Source organism: Macaca nemestrina, chromosome 1 (genome assembly GCF_043159975.1).
Source record: "Macaca nemestrina isolate mMacNem1 chromosome 1, mMacNem.hap1, whole genome shotgun sequence".
Classification (NCBI taxonomy): Eukaryota; Metazoa; Chordata; class Mammalia; order Primates; family Cercopithecidae; genus Macaca; species Macaca nemestrina.
Genome location: NC_092125.1, coordinates 188,402,728 through 188,410,677, shown reverse-complemented (window position 1 = coordinate 188,410,677; position 7,950 = coordinate 188,402,728). Strand labels below are relative to the sequence as shown.

The 7,950-nt window shown below is 43.0% G+C and overlaps 1 pseudogene; it reads left to right on the top strand.

Annotated features, from left to right (window-relative positions):
- Positions 1-630: 630 nt before the first annotated feature.
- LOC105494932 (V-type proton ATPase subunit G 1 pseudogene) lies at positions 631-1,164 on the top strand (annotated as a pseudogene).
- Positions 1,165-7,950: the final 6,786 nt, after the last annotated feature.

The following is a 7,950-nucleotide window of genomic DNA, read 5'->3' as shown; positions in this document are numbered from 1 at the left end:
ATCTACATCTGATTGGTGTACCTGAAAGTGATGGGAAGAATGGAACCAAGTTGGAAAACACTCTTCAGGATACTATCCTCCAGCCAGGCACCATGGCTCACACCTGCAATCCCAGCACTTTGGGAGGCTGAGGTGAGCAGATCACCTGAGGTCAGGAGTTCGAGACCAGCCTGGTCAATGTGGTGAGATCCCATCTCTACTAAAAATACAAAAATTAGCCAGGCGTGGTGACGCGTGCCTATAATCCCAGCTACCCAGGAGGCTGAGGCAGGAGAATCACTGGAACCTGCAAGGTGGAGGCTGTAGTGAGCTGAGATCATTCCACTGCACTCCAGCCTGGGTGACAGAACGAGACTCTGTCTCAAAAAAAAAAAAAAAAAAAAAAAAAAAATTAACTCCATGTCAAAGACTTGAATGTGAAAAACAAAAAAACCTATATAAATCATTTAGGAGAAATTATAGGAGAATTTTTTTTACCTCAGGATAAAGATTTCTTAAGATTCCGTATCTTCTAACTACAAAATAAAATATTAATGAACATTAAAATTACAATGCAAATTAAAACAACAGTGAAATACACTAATTTATACCATCAAATTGGCTAGGATTTAAAAGTCTAGCAACAGCGGCCTTCGAGGTGCTTTAGGCGGCTTGCCTTGGTCTCAGAATCACTGCCGCCATGGCTAGTCAGTCGCAGGGGATTCAGCAGCTGCTGCAGGCCGAGAAGCGGGCAGCCGAGGTGTCTCCGAGGCCCGTAAAAGAAAGAACCGGAGGCTGAAGCAGGCTATAGAAGCAGCTCAGGCTGAAATTGAACAGTACCGCCTGCAGAGGGAGAAAGAATTCAAGGCCAAGGAAGCTGCGGCACTGGGATCCCATGGCAGTTGCAGCACTGAAGTGGAGAAGGAGACCCAGGAGAAGATGACCATCCTCCAGACCTACTTCCGGCAGAACAGGGATGAAGTCTTGGATAACCTCTTGGCTTTTGTCTGTGACATTCAGCCAGAAATCCATGAAAACTACCGCATAAATGGATAGAAGAAGAGAGAACACCTGTTCTGTGGAGTGGCATTTTAGATGCCCTCATGAATATGAAGCTTTAGCACAGCTCTAGTTACATTCTTATGAAATGGCATTAAATTATTTCCATATATTATACAGTAGGTCCTTCCACTTTTTGGACAGTAGCAAATCTAGCTTTTTTGTACAGACTTAGAAATTAAAGATTTCATCTTTTTACCTCATATTTCTTAGGACTTTAATGGGTATATGTTTTCTTTTTTTCCTATGCCTTTTGGCTCAAGCAACATGTATATCACTGTTGACTTTTTCTTTCTTAGATCTAGTTTTAAAAAAAACACCACATAACCATTCTTTGAAGAAAGGAAGGGATTAAATATTTTTTTTCCCTAACACTTTCTTGAAGGTCAGGGGCTTTATCTATGAAAAAGTAGTAAATAGTTCTTTGTAACCTGTGTGAAGCAGCAGCCAGCCTTAACGTAGTCCATTCTTGCTAATGGTTAGAACAGTGAATACTAGTGGAATTATTTGGGGCTGCTTTTAGTTTCTCTTAATCAAAATCACTAGATGATAGAATTCAAGAACTTGTTACATGTTATTACTTGGTGTATCAGTAATCATTTAAAAGTAAAGACTCTGTCATGCAAAAAAAAAAAAAAAAAAAAAAGTCTAGCAATAGCAAGATTCGGAGATGTGGAAAAACTGGAACTCTCATACATTGCTGAAGAAATGGAGGCATTGCCCTTAGCCCAGCCCAGAGGGCACCTGCGGCTTCTGAGAACAGTGGATGCCATATACCTCTAACACCTGCATCTCTTGGCTTGAAGGCTTTATCTGGTTGCAGGAGGAGTCTTGGCTTATGTGAGCGGGAGGCTGAGGTACTAGAGAATTAGCACCCTCAGGAGCAATTCTTAATCAATGTGGGGTGGGAGTTGGTGGAAAATGCCCCAGCTTCCTTACTCCTTGGTAGGACAATTCCGAGGTGTGCTTCTACCCATTCCCTTGGAGGGTACCCAGCAGGATGGAGCCCCAGTTGCTCCCAGCTGTAACCCTCTCGTTAATGGTTTTCTTCCCTGTTCTATCTCACTTTCCTACTCCATCATCATATTTCTTGGGATCACCCTCAAGTAAGGAACGTGTGCTTATCTCATTATCTCAGTCTGTTTAGATGAACTCTGAGACAGAGGTCCCATGCAGCTTCAGCAAAGCCTTCTCTCAAGCCCCAGGCACAGTTCTTGCTACCTCCTCTATACTCTCTTTGCTCCAGCTCCTCACCAGCCTTTGTCATACTATCCTGGAGCCTTCCCAACTCCAGGTCTGACTGACTCACTTTGAACAGTTCAAAGTTGATGCCCTGTTATTTGTCTCCCTTGCTCCCAACATACCACAACTGCTCACCGAATGCCTGCTAAATGGGCTGAATTGTTTAAAGTTCTTCTTACATTTTAAGTTACCTCCCAAGAAACCTTGTACTACCCTTAGGTTGAGAACTATTTACAGGTGCTAAAATCAGGACACATAAAGGTGGTGACAAAGTCAGAATAAGTTTGTCCTCAGTTCAAACCAGAAATCAGCTAGGGAAAAAAAAATCCAATAATTTGTTAGATTTATGTATTAATTCTGAACAGTTTGCCTTTTTAAAATTGTTTAATTATGTTAGGTGCTTTTAGGGTGTATAGATGAACTGAGGTAATTATTAATCCATTTCTGCTTATTAATAAAATGCAGCTGGGCACGGTTGCTCATGCCTGTAATCCCAGCACTTTGGGAGGCTGAGGCAGGCAGATCGCTAGAGGTCAGGAGTTCAAGACCAACCCAGCCAACATGGTGAAACCCCATCTCTACTAAAAATACAAAAATTAGCCAGGTATAGTGGCGTGCAGGGGAATCGCTTGAACCAGGGAGGCAGAGGTTGCGGTGAGCCAAGATGGCACCACTTATGTTCAATTTTCACCTCCACCACTCACCAGCTATATGACTTTGAGCAAGTCATTTAGCCTCTCTGCCCCTTGGTTTCCTCATGGAGATGAAAATATCCACCTAAAAGCTTTTAGGAAGAAGTAGATAAAATGATACATGAAAGCTCCACAACAACGTGAAGGCTGGAACTGTGCCAGTTTGTTCATTATTGTGGTCCAATGCCTGGCACAGAGTATGCCCTCAATAAATATCTATTATAATTGAATGAATGAGTAGGTACCTAACAAATTGTAACCAGGTATCTTTTTGTCCAGGCAGATGTTTAGTAAGGATTTGTGCTGATGGTAATGACACTCTGCCTTGACATAGTCAGAAAAAAAATCACTACATCAAATCCAGGGATAGTGGCACACTAATCTAACATGCTGGGGTATTTGTGAAATGAACATTTCAATAGTATTGCTTGAGTTTAACATGGTGCTTCTCAAACTTTAATGTGCCTCTGAATCACCTGGGGATCTTATTTAAATGCAAGTTCTGATTTACTAGTTCCAGGTGAAGGCCTGACAACTCAGATGATGCTGAGACTGCAGGCTTGTGGACCTTCTTTTGAGCATCAAGGATCTAGGCAAAGGGTCAACAGTTTCCTGTAAGGAGCCAGGTAGTAAATATTGTAGTCGTTGTGAACTGTATAATCTCTGTTGCAACTTGCTCAACTCTGCCATTCTAGAACAAATGAGGCCCTTGACAATACACAAATAAATGAGCATGGTTGTGTTCTAATGAAACCATGTTTGCAAAAACAGGGGCAGACTGGATCTGGCCTGTGGGCCATAGTTTGTCTCTTCCTGGTCTACTATATTTAAAATCAGTATACTATTCTTGTAATAGATATCCATGAACTTGTCTCCTGAGCTCCTAATAATTCCCTCGTACAGTATATGGTAATTTCCCCTATCTACAGCCACCTTCCCCTACCCATAATCTATGTGGTTCCAGGAGCACAGCACCCATTGCCAAGTTCCTATGCGGAACTCGGACTCCCGACTCCAGCTGATTGGTGCCCAAGGGGCATCAATCACATTCCCTTCTGTAAAATATGCACCAGGGGCACTCTTTCATAGAAAACAAGATGAATGGCATCCTTTAGAGTTGTGTAGCTTGGCTGAACTGGGCACCAGTCTGAAGCTGGGTTACTCATGGACTTTCCTTAACACTCTGGAATTGAGTCTGGGAGATTCCTGCCTCAGTCTACGTGCCTATTCTTTTATTTTTGTTTATTTATTTATTTTTGAGACTTGGTCTTGCTCTTTCACTCAGGCTGGAATGCAATGGCATGATCATAGCTCACTACAGCCTCGATCCCCTGGGCTCCAGCAATTTTCCCACATCAGCCTCCTGAGTAGCTGGGACCACAGGCATACACTACCATGCCCAGCTAATTTTTGTATTTTTTGTAGAGACAGAGGTCTCACCATGTTGTCCAGGCTGGTCTCTAACTCCTGGGCTCAAGTGATCTGCCTGCCTCAGCCTTCCAAAGTGCTGGGATTATAGGTGTGAGCCACCATGTCTGGCCTGGAGGCCTTTTAAAAAAAAAAAAAACAAACAAAAAAAACAGTGGATTAGGATACAGAGAACGTTAGTGTCAGGTTCACAACTACGCCAATTGTCATGCTGGGGTCCGAGGGGAGTGGGTAGATGAGCAGAAAGAACACCCAGGGGGACCGTAAGCAGGTGAAAGATGATTTTATTCAGCAGCAGCTCTCATCAACAGCTCTCTCCAATAGCTCTCTCACACTGTCCGCCCTGTCTCGGCTGCTGGCTCCCACACACAGCTGCGTGGCTGGCTCTCCCTTGCCTTCAGGGTCAGCAGCTAAACTCTTTCTCTCTCTTGGCATGAGCAAGCCAAGCTGTGTCCTGGCTCCCCTCTGTCTGTCTGCAAAGATGGACTGCTTTGACTCTCTTTCTCTTTCTCTGGGCTCCATCATGCCTGTACATTGTTATCAGGGCAATTATACCTTTTACAGACAGTAGTGGCTTAGAGCCAAGGGATGGCCTTCCCATGTTATGGCTACACGGCTGTGATAACAAGTGGAGTTATACGCCTGTGCTCTAAACTCACTGATTCACTCGGGATGTTTACAGTGGCCTATCCTTGACCAAAGCACAGCCATATTCCTTACAGTGAGTAATGAGAAAGAATGAAGGAGATACACAGAGAGAAAGAGTGAGAGCTGGCAAGAGGGCTTCCTAAGTTCTCTACAACACTGTAATCCTTGGCTCCAGGTTCTTCCTGAGGTTCTACCACTTCCTAGCCCTGGAGTTTCATGAGATGACCTGTATTCTTATATAAATTTATTTTTATCTTGCTTAAATCTAGTATAATTCTGTTGCATGCAAACCACAGTCCTAATGGCACTAGAGAACAATAAAAGAACATTTCAATAGAATTTAAATTTGGTAGGATTTTTTGAAAATTCAATTTGTAGAATGTTGCAGGAGCATATATTTTTGTTTGAAGCTGGATGTCCCTGACAATAGAGTATGTGAAATTTCATAAATATTAAATTACATCTGTATTCTAATAATCTACATAGTAATAAATCATGTCAGTTGTATAGGACTTCCTAGTCCCTTGCTTTTTGGTTAGGTTTCAGTGGCAGAGGGAAAAAAATTACTACTCCTTTGTACAGAAATGGATTTATTGTAGCCAGGCACAGTGACTCACACCTGTAGTCTCAGCACTTTAGGAGGCCGAGGTGGGTGGATTGCCTGAGGTCAGGAGTTCGAGACCAGCCTGGCCAACACAGTGAAAACCCGTCTCTACTAAAAACATAACAAATTAGCTGGGCGTGGTGGTGGGCACCTGTAATCCCAGCTACTCAGGAGGCTGAGGCAGGAGAATCACTTGAACCCCAGGAGATGGAGGTTGCAGTGAGCTGAGATCACACCATTGCACTCCAGCCTGGGCACAAGGGCAAAATTCCTTCTCAAAAAAAAAAAAAAAAAAAAAAAAAGACATGGATTTAATGCAAGATATTAAATGGCTTACAATATGATTAGATGGGCTGGGGAAACTGTAGGCCAGTCTTCCAGAAACAACTCTCAAAGCCACACTCTAGAGCTGAGCTGTAAAGGAAGCTGCTGCTCCCACTAAGAATAGGAAACTACCAGCTGAATCAGGGATTAACACCTAGTAGCCACCAGCTCTCTGAAATCATGCCACTTCTTCCACTTCAGGAAGCTCCTGCCAAATTAGGGAGCCATCACTTGCACTTCCAGGTCCAGACCAAACAGCTCTATGACCACTGGGACCAGAAAGATGGATTCCTAAAACTCTTTCTCCCCTGGAACCATATAGAAGGTGAGTCTGCAGGTAGGGGAAATTACCATATACTGTATGAGGGAATTATTAGGAGCTCAGTTCCTTTTCAGGTCCCATGTGAATGCATTTGATTGAAGGAACCTAAGTCTCATTTAGAACTCTAACAGCAAAGGAACCTGGGAAACATAGTTTAAGCTTTTCAGTCTCTGCATTCCAGGAAGACACACCATAATGACATTGGAACAGATGACGAATGAGCTGGTCACAGAATAAGCCACACCCTAATTTACCACACAGTTGTAAAACAAAAATTATACTTTTGTGAACAAAATGTAAACATGAGCAAACAAGCAATAATACAGTAGTTCACTGTACTTGCCAGATTAATGCTGCATAATTTAGACTTCCTCTGTTTCTACCAGTGTTATACATCCATTCCTACTTAGGCAACTGGAATGGAATTTAACATCTGAATGATTATGATAAGTAAAGAGATTTATTCACTCACTTGTTTATTCAATAATATTTTTGGGTGTCTGCTGTGTGTGTATCAGGCATTACTTCTGTGCTGGGTTACAACAGGGAATAATGAATATTACATCTTACCGGGTCAAGTGATATGGTTTGGCTGTGTCCCCACCTAGATCTCGATTTGAATTGTATCTCCCAGAATTCCCATATGTTGTGGGAGGAACGCAGGGGAGGTAATTGAATCATGGGGGCCAGTCTTTCCTGTGCTATTCCCGTGATAGTGAATAAGTCTAACGAGATCTGATGGGTTTATCAGGGGTTTCTGCTTTTCCTTCTTCCTCATTTTCTCTTGCTGTTGCCATGTAAGACGTGCCTTTCACCTCCCACCGTGATTCTGAGGCCTCCCCAACCATGTGGAACTGTAAGTCCAATTAAACCTCTTTTTCTTCGCAGTCTCGGGTATGTCTTTATCAGCAGCATGAAAACAGACTAATACAGTAAATTGGTACCAGTAGAGTGGGGTGTTACTGAAAAGATACCTGAAAATGTGGAAGCGACTTTGTAACTGGGTAGCAGGCAGAGATTGGAACAGTTTGAAGGGCTCAGAAGAAGACAGGAAAATGTGGGAAAGTTTGGAACTCCCTAGAGACCTGTTGAATGGCTTTGTCCAAAATGCTGATTATGATATGGACAATAAAATCCAGGCTAAGGTGGTCTCAGATGGAGATGAGGAACTTGTTGGGAACTGGAGCAAAGGCGACTCTTGTTATGTTTTAGCAAAGAGACTGGTGGCATTTTGCCCCTGCCCTAGAGATTTGTGGAACTTTGAACTTGACAGAGATGATTTAGAGTACCTGGTGGAAGAAATTTCTATTTGTTTTATTTTGCTTTTTTGAGACAGAGTCTAGCTTTGTCACTTAGGCTGGAGTGCAGTAGTGCAATTTCAGCTCACAGCAACCTCCACCTCCCAGGTTCAAACGATTCTCTTGCCTCAGCCTCCAGAGTAGCTGGGATTAGACACCTGCCACCACACCCAGCTATTTTTTTTTTTTTTTTTTGTATTTTTAGTAAAGACAGGGTTTCACCATGTTGGTCACGCTGGTCTTGAACTCCTAACCTCAAGTGATCCATCCGCCTCGGCCTCCGAAAGTGCTGGGATTACAGGTGTGAGCCACCACGCCGGGCCAGGCAGAAGAAATTTATAAGAAGCAAAGCCT